The sequence below is a fragment of the Papio anubis genome, chromosome 8 (assembly GCF_008728515.1).
Source record: "Papio anubis isolate 15944 chromosome 8, Panubis1.0, whole genome shotgun sequence".
Lineage (NCBI taxonomy): Eukaryota > Metazoa > Chordata > Mammalia > Primates > Cercopithecidae > Papio > Papio anubis.
The window spans coordinates 131,173,556-131,182,815 of NC_044983.1; the positions used below are offsets into that span (position 1 = coordinate 131,173,556).

Consider the following 9,260-nt stretch of genomic DNA (forward strand, 5'->3'; position numbering starts at 1 on the left):
CAGGCACTGGGGCCCATTTGAAGATGGAGGGTGGGAGGAGGGAGAGGATCAGAAGAAAATACCCATTGTGTACTATGCTTATTACCTGGGAAGGAAAATAACCTGTATACCAAACCTCCATGACACACAGTTTACCTGTATAACAAACTTACACATGTATCTCTGAACCTAAAATAAGTTAAAAAAATTAAAATAAAAACCGAAAAGCGAAAAAAGAGAAGCTGTAGGGCAGGACAGACAAGAGTAAAACCTGGGCCAACCCCAGTGTCGCAGGGACTAAAGGAGATGCTGGCTGCTCTCATTTCTTTGATGTTTTCACCAAATTAAAAAGGAAGGAAAATATCAAAATAGGGTTTAACAAATAAAGTCTATTCATAAATGACTGCTTTTATTTATTTATTTATTTATTTACTTACTTATTTATTTTTTATTTCAGTAGGTTTTTTTGGGCAACAGGTGGTGTTTGGTTACAAGAATAAGTTCTTTAGTGATGATTGCTAAGATTTTGGTGCATCCATAACCCGAGCAGTGGAGCAGTGTACGCTATACCCAATGTGTAGTCTTTTATCCCTCACCCGACTCCCACACTTTCCCTGAGTCCCCAAAGTTCATTGTGTCATTCTTACACCTTCGCATCCTCATAACTTAGCTCTTGCTTGTAAGTGAGAACATGTGATGTTTGGGTTTCCATTCCCGAGTTACTTCACTTAGAATAATAGTCTCCAATTCCATCCAGGTTGCTGCAAATGCCATTATAAATGACTGCATGTAAAACTTACAAAATACATGCAGTTTGTATCTATTATCATTTGGTGGGAAAAGGTTAAAATGTACATTTGAGGATCTTCTTGGATGTCAGGTTGAGGCCAAATGGCCATTCAGAGCTCACCCCCTCCCCTTCACTGGCCTGTGCAGACGCTGTGGGTTGGCAGGAAATGTTCTGGTAGGAAATCACACAGGAGCTGGCCAGTTGCTTTGGCAGAGGGTGGCTGGTAGGCTTTTCAATTAAAATAAATCACAGTGATTGAGCCATCATATGAGCAGAGGGTTTGATGGCAATAAAAAGGAACACACTGATGTGTTTTGAAAGACTGGTGACTTATTGCAATGGAGCATGGGAAATGAAGCAATGCGGGGCCAGCACCGCCTCCCCTTCCCCTGCCCCCTCCCCCCGAAAGGGCTCTCAACACCACAGGAAACGCGCCATGGCCATCATGAAGCGGGGCTGAGCCACAGACGCAGTATTGTTCATTGGGCCTCAGACCAGGCAGCCAACTTGATTACGATTTGGCAGACGCTGGGTCTCTGAAGTAATTTCAGACCTGCCCCAATCACAAGCGAATATCAAGTCATAAAACAAAAGAGCCGGGAGGGCAACTGTTCCAGCCCCTTCATTTTACAGATGAACCAACTGAGACTCATGGCACAGGAGGAAGATCTGGAGTTGGAGCGAGCTGACCTGTGCTGGGGTTTTCATCCATCCACTTGCTGGGCAGATGGCCTTGGGCATGCCCTTGGTGGTCCTGGGCCTCTGTCTCCTCATGGATGAAATGCCGACAGTGCTGCCTCCTTCACAGAGCTGAGGAGGCACTGGAAGCACTAGATGTAAAATCCTGGGCAGAGGGCCTGGCACAGAGAAAGAGCTTATGATATTTGGTCATTAAAGCAATTTGTCCAGAAACACACGGTTTGGAAATGGCAAATCCAGGGCTTAGATATGGAGTCTTTGACACCAAATCAGTGCTCTTCCTATTACCCACCTTAGCCTCACAGAATCAACAATTACAAAAACACTGCAACTCATTTGCATGGTTTCCGCAACCTGGGGAAAACGGTGGCTGGTGGAGGGATGAGTCTGTGAGAAGAAAGGGTCACCATAAAATAACTGAACATTGAGCTGGGAAGGAGTTCGGGGCTGTTTATTCCAGATCTTAGTCTGACAAGCTCTGAGAAGTGTCTCAGTAGCCCAGTGTTCCAGCCCGCGACCTCCATCCCCTTCTCCAGAGGTTCTGACCCTTCTGAGGCCTGCTTTCCAGGAAATGCTGAACTGATTTTTCCTCATTGATGTTCATTTTAATGATTCCAGCTTCAGTGTAACCCCTCCCAGGGGGACTTGCTCCTTCCTTTGGTCATGACTTGAAGCTAAAAGAGTCAGATGCTAATGGAGGAATTAGAAGCTTTAGCTAATCAGCAGGAGAGTGCTCTGCACTGTGTCTATACCCAAGAATTAGGCCATTCCTGTGGTTCTTGTTGATCTTCTGGAATCTCTAACACTCTCTTTGTTTCTATAAAGCCTACGGACGTATTTATTTAATCACTAATTCAGTTTATTCAGTTAGCATATATTAAGGTCCTACGAGATTTTATACATAGCTGTAGGCCTAAGAGAGGCAGAAGGGTTAGTCAGTCCAGTTAAGTGGAGTGGTGCCATGACCAGCCTCGATGGGCATATGGAAGCCACGCCTGCTGCCTGGAGTCTCAAAAGGGGAATTGCAGAACTGGCAAGATGGTGGAGGCGCAAGAGAGCAGTTTTTCAAGTGTCTTGGGAAGAAGGGCATGCAGGTGGAGACAGGTACCTGTGTAAACACAGTGAGGTTGGAAATTCTATTGTGTGTTTCAGAATTTTAAGTCATTTCTCATGAGTGGAGGACAGGTTATACAATAGTTTCAGATATGGAGTCATGAGAATTTAAGAGGCAGGCAGGGTGCATTAGACTGTGCATGATTTCTTCGGAGTTGTTCAATGTGGTGGCCTGCAGATTACCTCAGGAACGGTCTCTGTGCTAAGGAGTGTGGATTTTTTTCCTGAAGACAAAAGGGACTGAGATATACCATAGAGTAGAGCCTCGGAGACTGGACTATTAGGCTTGGATCCATGTTCCACTAATGTTAGGCAAGTGACTTAATCACTCTCTGCTGTTTCCTCATGTGCAAAATGGGAAAAATGTAAATATCCACTTTATAGGGTTGTTGGGATTATTTAATGAGTTGAATTATGTAAAACATTGAAAACTGTGCTTTTAACCTTGTGTGGCTATATGAGTGTTGCTACTGTTGTTATGACTCATGGACTTTTCACAGGAGGGAAAGTTAGACAGATGGTCTTCTAGACAACAATTTTATAATAATGAGGAAGATGGATTAGAAAAGGATGGAAAAAGAAGCAGGTAGGCCATTAATAAGAGGTGGAAAAAGTTTAGGGGAAAGAAAAATGGAGCTCTAAAGTTTGTTAGAGGTGATAGGGATGGAAGAGAAGAGGCTAGATAATAATTCCCTCATTAATCGGAGTGTCAAGCTACCTCATTAATTGGGGTATTGTGTTAGTCTGAGTTCTCCAGAGAAACAGAGCAATAAGAAAATACCTCTATAATCTATCTATCTATCTATCTATCTATCTATCTATCTATCTATCTATCTATCTATCTGAAGAAAGATTTACTGTAAGAAATTGGCTCACATGATTATGGAGGCTGAAAAGTCCAAGATCTGCAGTCAGCAAGCTAGAGATCTGGGAGAGCCAGTGGTATATTTCCAGTTGAAGTTCCCAGTTTAAAGGTCTAAGAACCCAAAGAACCAAATGGTGTAAGTTTCAGTTTGAGTTCGAGTTTGAAGGCAGGAGGAGACTGATGTCCCAGCTCAAAGTCAGTCAGGCAGAGAATAGAATTCTTTCCTACTCAGCTTTTTATCCCAGTTAGGTCTTCATCAGATTGGGTGAGGCCCACCCACATTGGGAAGGCCAATCTGCTCACTCAGTCTCCTGATTGAAATATTTATATTATCCAGAAACCCCCTTGCAGGCCCACCCAGAAATAATATTTGACCAAATATCTGGGCATCTCATGGCTTAGTCAAATTTACACATAAAATTAATCATCACAGGTATCAAGCTACCCCAGTAAATGGTGGTTAAAACAGCACTTATTCTTTACTGCTCATATGACTGCAAGTTGGCTGGGGTGCAGCTGATACAAGCTTGGCTTGGTTGGGCTCTCTTATGTGTCTGTGTCTTTGCTGGAGATTGGCTGACCTAGGTTGGACTTGGTTTGGGCAGTTCTGTTCCACATGTATCTCATCCTCTATCTTGGACTGGTGGTCTGTCCTCTGCTAGCCATGAAGATGACAGAGCAAACTGAAACATGAAAGGCTTCTTAAGGTCCAGACTCCATTGGTGCAGAATGTAGCAAAGCTTTCCTCTACTCTACTAGATGATCTGACATAAGGAAAATATTTATTGACTGAGATGTTTGGTTTGCTGACTGTGGAGGTGAATTAAAGTATTTACACACATCTTTATAGCATGAGAATATTTATGAGGTGTGCAGCACTCTAAGTGATCAGTGCTCCTCAGGGCAACGTGGAAAGACTCATGACTCTCCCTACTGGGCACCATGAACAAATCCCACAGACTCTTTCAGTCTTATTTTTCTCAATGTGGGAAGTTAGGAGGTTTGGCCAAATGTTATGCAAGATTCTTCCTGACTCGTCTATTTATTGAATCTAGGTCTAAAAAAATTACAGCACAATTTTTGTATTGGGCTTCATTTCATTTGTGCACAGTGTCATTTACCTTCCTCTGTTCTTGGCAGGGGGATTGGAGATAATGCTGCAGAAGAGCCAAGTACACTCACGAGGATAGAATTTGGCAGGAGCAGCTGTGACAGTGAGCTGGTGGATCCCTGGCCAGGAGGGAGCACAATGAGGAGAGATTCAGGACTGTCAGAAATGCATGATGCTGTAGAAAGGGATTGGATTATGCCTTCTCACTGGCCCCAGGGCTCTTGGAAGTTGTTCTAGAGAAGCACAGAAAGAAGGGAGCAGGTGCTGGGAGCCACATCTCCAGTTGAAAAGCATACAGAACAATTATTTACTGAGAACTTATGAATGCCAAGAGCTGATCATGTGTGGTTGGAGTGGCAAGAGGTTTTGTGAGGAATATGATCTAAATTAGACCTGTACCATCCTTTAAAGTACCATATTTAAAGTACCATCCTTTAAGAGACCTTATGGTAATAACCAAAGAGTGAGTAAAAATGTAGCACTGGGAATCAATGCTTAGGATAGGATATGTTGTAGAACACTCCAAACTCTGGGTTACAAATTAGAATACTAAAATCCCTATTATACAGATAGTTTGTATGGCTATTTAATGATATCTTGACATTCCTCTGCTCAGCATCAGTGTCCTGCTCTATTCATACCTGCATGAAAATAAGTTCACTTTACTTGCACTGAATAGGTTTCCATAATTAGAAGGGAATTTTTACTCCTCCCTGCAACAGGGGACAATCCATGACTGAAGTAGAAGTAACTTAACTAATGGCTGAATTTGGGGAAAGAAACAGAGCATGTCCGACTCTGTCTCTTCTCTCCCCTCTTTCAAAACTGTCTGTCCATAGAGAGGGTGGATTTTTCCATTCACCCGTTGATATAGTTGGTATATTTGTCCCTACCCAAATCTCATGTTGAATTATAATCCCCGGTGTTGGGGGTGGGACCTGGTGGGAGTTGATTAGATCGTGGTGGTTAATTTCTCATGAGTATTTTAGCACCACCCCCTTGATGCTGTTCTTGTAATAGTAAGTTCTCATGAAATTTAGTCATTTAAAAGCACATGGCACTTCTCTCTCTCTTGCTTCTGCTCTGGCTGTGTGATGTGCCTGTTCCCACTTCACCCTCTGCCATGAGTAAAAGCTTCCTGAGGCCTTCCCAGAAGCAGATGCAAGTGCTACGCTTCCTATATAGCCTGCGGAACCATGAGCCAATTAATCCTCTTTTCCTATAAATTATCTAGTTTTATATGTTTCTTTATAGCAATGAAAAAATGGCCTAAAACACCCATGGGGTAAGTTCACGTGGAAATATGATAGAGACTAGGGTAGTATTGCAGTCAAGATGGGCTAGGGCATGCTGCCATACTAATAACCTCAGTGCTTCGGTCTCTTATGAGTACCAAGATACCTGTCCTTCATGAATCAGCTGTTGTCTTTGTCTCACAGGGTCTTCACTCCTGGTCCAGGCTTATAAAGAGTCTATTTCTGGAACATTGCTGGATACTGTGGAATGAATTACATTGCCCCAAAATTCATATGTTAAAATCTGAACTCACAATGGGATGCTATTTGGAGATGTGGCCTTCGGAATAATCATGTTTAGATACAGTTATGAGGGTGGGACCCTCAGGATTAGTACCCTTATAAGAAGAGACTCCAGGGATCTCTCCTTCTCTGTCTCTGTCTCTCTTACTCTCTTTCTGGCCTTGTGAGGACACGATCGTAAGCAGCCAGGAAAGAGAGCCCTCACCAGAACCTGACCATGCTGATACCCAGATCTCAGACTTCCAGGTTCCAGAACTGCAAGAAAGTATATTTCTGTTGTTTGAACCACCCAGTCTATGGCATTTTATTATGGTGGCTCTAGCTAAGACACTGGTCTTATAGCAGAGGGATTAAAAGACAAGACAAACACCCTCTGACTTCAAGAGCTTCTACTCAGAAGTTTTAGTCATCACTTTTGCTTGCAATTTTATTGTTCTCAGAAGTTATATGACCAAGCCTGAGGTCAAAGAGGTGGGAAATTATAATCCTCTCCCAGGCCCAGAATCATTTTTGACAGTGCATGCAGTGTGCTGGACTTGGAAAATGAGGTCTTACAGTGGCTCAGCCAAGCCAATGGTGGGCGAATGGCTCTGTCTAATTAGCAAGCCCCATGAGGCCACACATCTAAGCCACACCTTCTGATATAGGTTGATCAATAATTAAGCTGTTATTTTGGACTTCATTTCTCTGGCTTCCATTTCTTAAAATGTTCTGAACTCAGGAAAGGAAGAAAGGAGTGCTATATGCTCATCTCCTCAAAGCCAGATATCTATTTTGGTGAAAAAACTGAACAGAGAAATAGGATGAGGAGGGAGTATTTCTCACTTGCATTTCAACCAAGTGCTCAGCAGAATATATGAAGCTTTTAAAATTTTCTCTTAGAAAATCCCTGTAAAGCAGGTGTACTATTTTCAATTTAAAAGACGGGAAATTGAGGCTCTGTGGTTTTATGCAAGTTGCTGAAGATACAAAGAAATGCAAGTCTGCCTGTAGCTATCCTTACCTATCTGTAGCTGGTTTGTTAACCCCAGGTAAGGACAAAGGTATCTTGAAATGAAAATAGCCCCCTGTTCTCCTGCAGGACTTGATGTCAGACCTTAGGTGTACTTCAAGGAGAAGAGAATCCTATAAATGGTGCTGCTCTATCACTCCAATCTCCACCCATCCATTTATTTATAAATCGACCTACTTATTTACCCAACCAATATTTTTTGAACACCAACTATGTGCCAGGTATGATATTAAGTTCTTGGAATACAGCTGTAACTAAGATATATAGATTCCTGCTTTCATGGCCTTAAAGATTGTGATGGTTAATACTGAGTATCAACTTGATTGGATTGAAGGATGCAAAGTATTGTTCCCGGATGTGTCTGTGAGGGTGTTGCCAAAGAAGATTGACATTTGAGTTGGTGGACTGGGAGAGGCAGACCCACCCTCAGTCTTGGTGGGTGCCATCTAACCAGTTGCCAAAACAGCTACAATAAAAGCAGGCAAGGGAATGTGGAAGGACTAGGCTGGCTAAGTCTTCTGGCATTCATCTTTCTCCCATACTATATGTTTTCTGCCCTCAAACATCAGACTCCAAGTTCTTCAGCTTTTGGACTCTTGGACTTACTTACCAGGGGCTCTCAAGCCTTTGGCCACAGACCAAAACTACACTTTCAGTTTCCTTACTTTTGAGGTTTTGGGAGTCAGACTGATCCACCATTGGCTTCCTTGCTCCTCAATTTGCAAATGTCCTATTGTAGAACTTTACCTTGTGATTGTGTGGGTCAGCTCTCCTTAATAAACTGCCTTCCATATGTACATATATCCTATTAGTCCTGTCCCTCTAGAGGACTTTGACTAATACAAAGACATTCAAGGAAGACAGATATTGACCAAATAACCGCAAATATAATGAATGCTACAAAGAGCAGTGCAGGTGTGCAATGATGCAATGATGCAATGATGCAGCACTGCAATGATGAAGATCTAGCATTTGGTAGATCAGGGACAGCTTCTCAGAGGAAGTGGTATTGACACTGAGATCTGCTAGTGAGTCTCAGTTGACTGACCTGACTTCCCCTTAGAGTTCCCTTTTAATCATCTCATTCCGCAGAGAGGTTGCATTTGAGGAACTGAGTGTTGGAATGTTCTAGTGGGTCTGAAGTCTGTCTCTGGCCTTCGTCAGCTACTCTCCATAAAGGAATAGGAGAGCTGCCAAAAGACTGATTCTCAGATTGTGTGGCAGTGGTTTCCATCCTAATATGGTCAGACTGCATCTCATTAGGCAGAGACACTGGGGCCAGTGTAGTGTGAGAGATGAGAACAAGTGGTCAAGTTAAAACAGGAATCGAAATTATTCCAGGAATTCAAGTTTCTCTTAAGAGATTCTTAACACTCCTTTCCCTTTTGTCCGCCTCCCCTGAGCCTGGCTTTCTCCTCCTTTAGGTCTCAGCTCATCTACCCCTTCCTGCCAGCAGTCTGCCCTCTTCTCTAAGGTGGTGCTGGCGACTCCTCCAAGGCCCCACATGGCATCCTGTGCTTCCTGCTCTGGCAGTGCTTGTCAACACCAGCCACACACTCACCTGGCAGCTTTTAAGAAATGATAATTTTTAGTTTCCACCACTAGAGATTCCCATTCCAGTAGTCTGGAATAGCCCTTGGGCATCACCAATTTTAAAAAGCTGGCAGTGGCTCAAGCCTGTAATCCTAGCACTTTGGGAGGCTGAGGTGAGAGGATCACAAGGTCAAGAGATCAAGACCATTCTGGCCAACATGGTGAAACCTTGTCTCTACTAAAAATACAAAAATTAGCCAGGTATGGTGGCATGCACCTGTAGTCCCAGCTACTCAGGAGGCTGAGGCACGAGAATCACTAGAACCCAGAATGGGAAGGTTGCAGTGAGTCAAGATGGCGCCACTGCACTCCAGCCTGGGGAAAGAGCAAGAATCTGTCTAAAAGAAAAAAAAAAAGCTGTCCAGGTGATTTTCAAGTGCTTCCAATGGTGGGCACACTGCTCCACTACAGCCCTTCTCACCTCGCATTGCAAGTTTCTCCTTACTTATCCCCATCTTCCCTTAAACTGTAAATTCTCAGAGTGTAGGATTCAAAAGTCTACTGCCTTAGATTCATATTAGCTGGCACATATGGGTGCCCCATAGTCATCTGTTGAAAGG

The 9,260-nt window shown here is 43.3% G+C and overlaps 1 long non-coding RNA gene across 1 annotated transcript in view; it reads left to right on the top strand.

The window, feature by feature from the left end:
• The window catches only part of LOC108587387, a 129,109-nt gene extending 120,253 nt beyond the window's left edge, over positions 1 to 8,856 (top strand). Inside the window, exon 3 of the long non-coding RNA XR_001905954.3 lies at positions 4,587 to 8,856. This is a non-coding gene — a long non-coding RNA (uncharacterized LOC108587387). The remainder of the gene's footprint in view (positions 1 to 4,586) is intronic.
• The last annotated feature ends 404 nt before the right edge of the window (positions 8,857 to 9,260 follow it).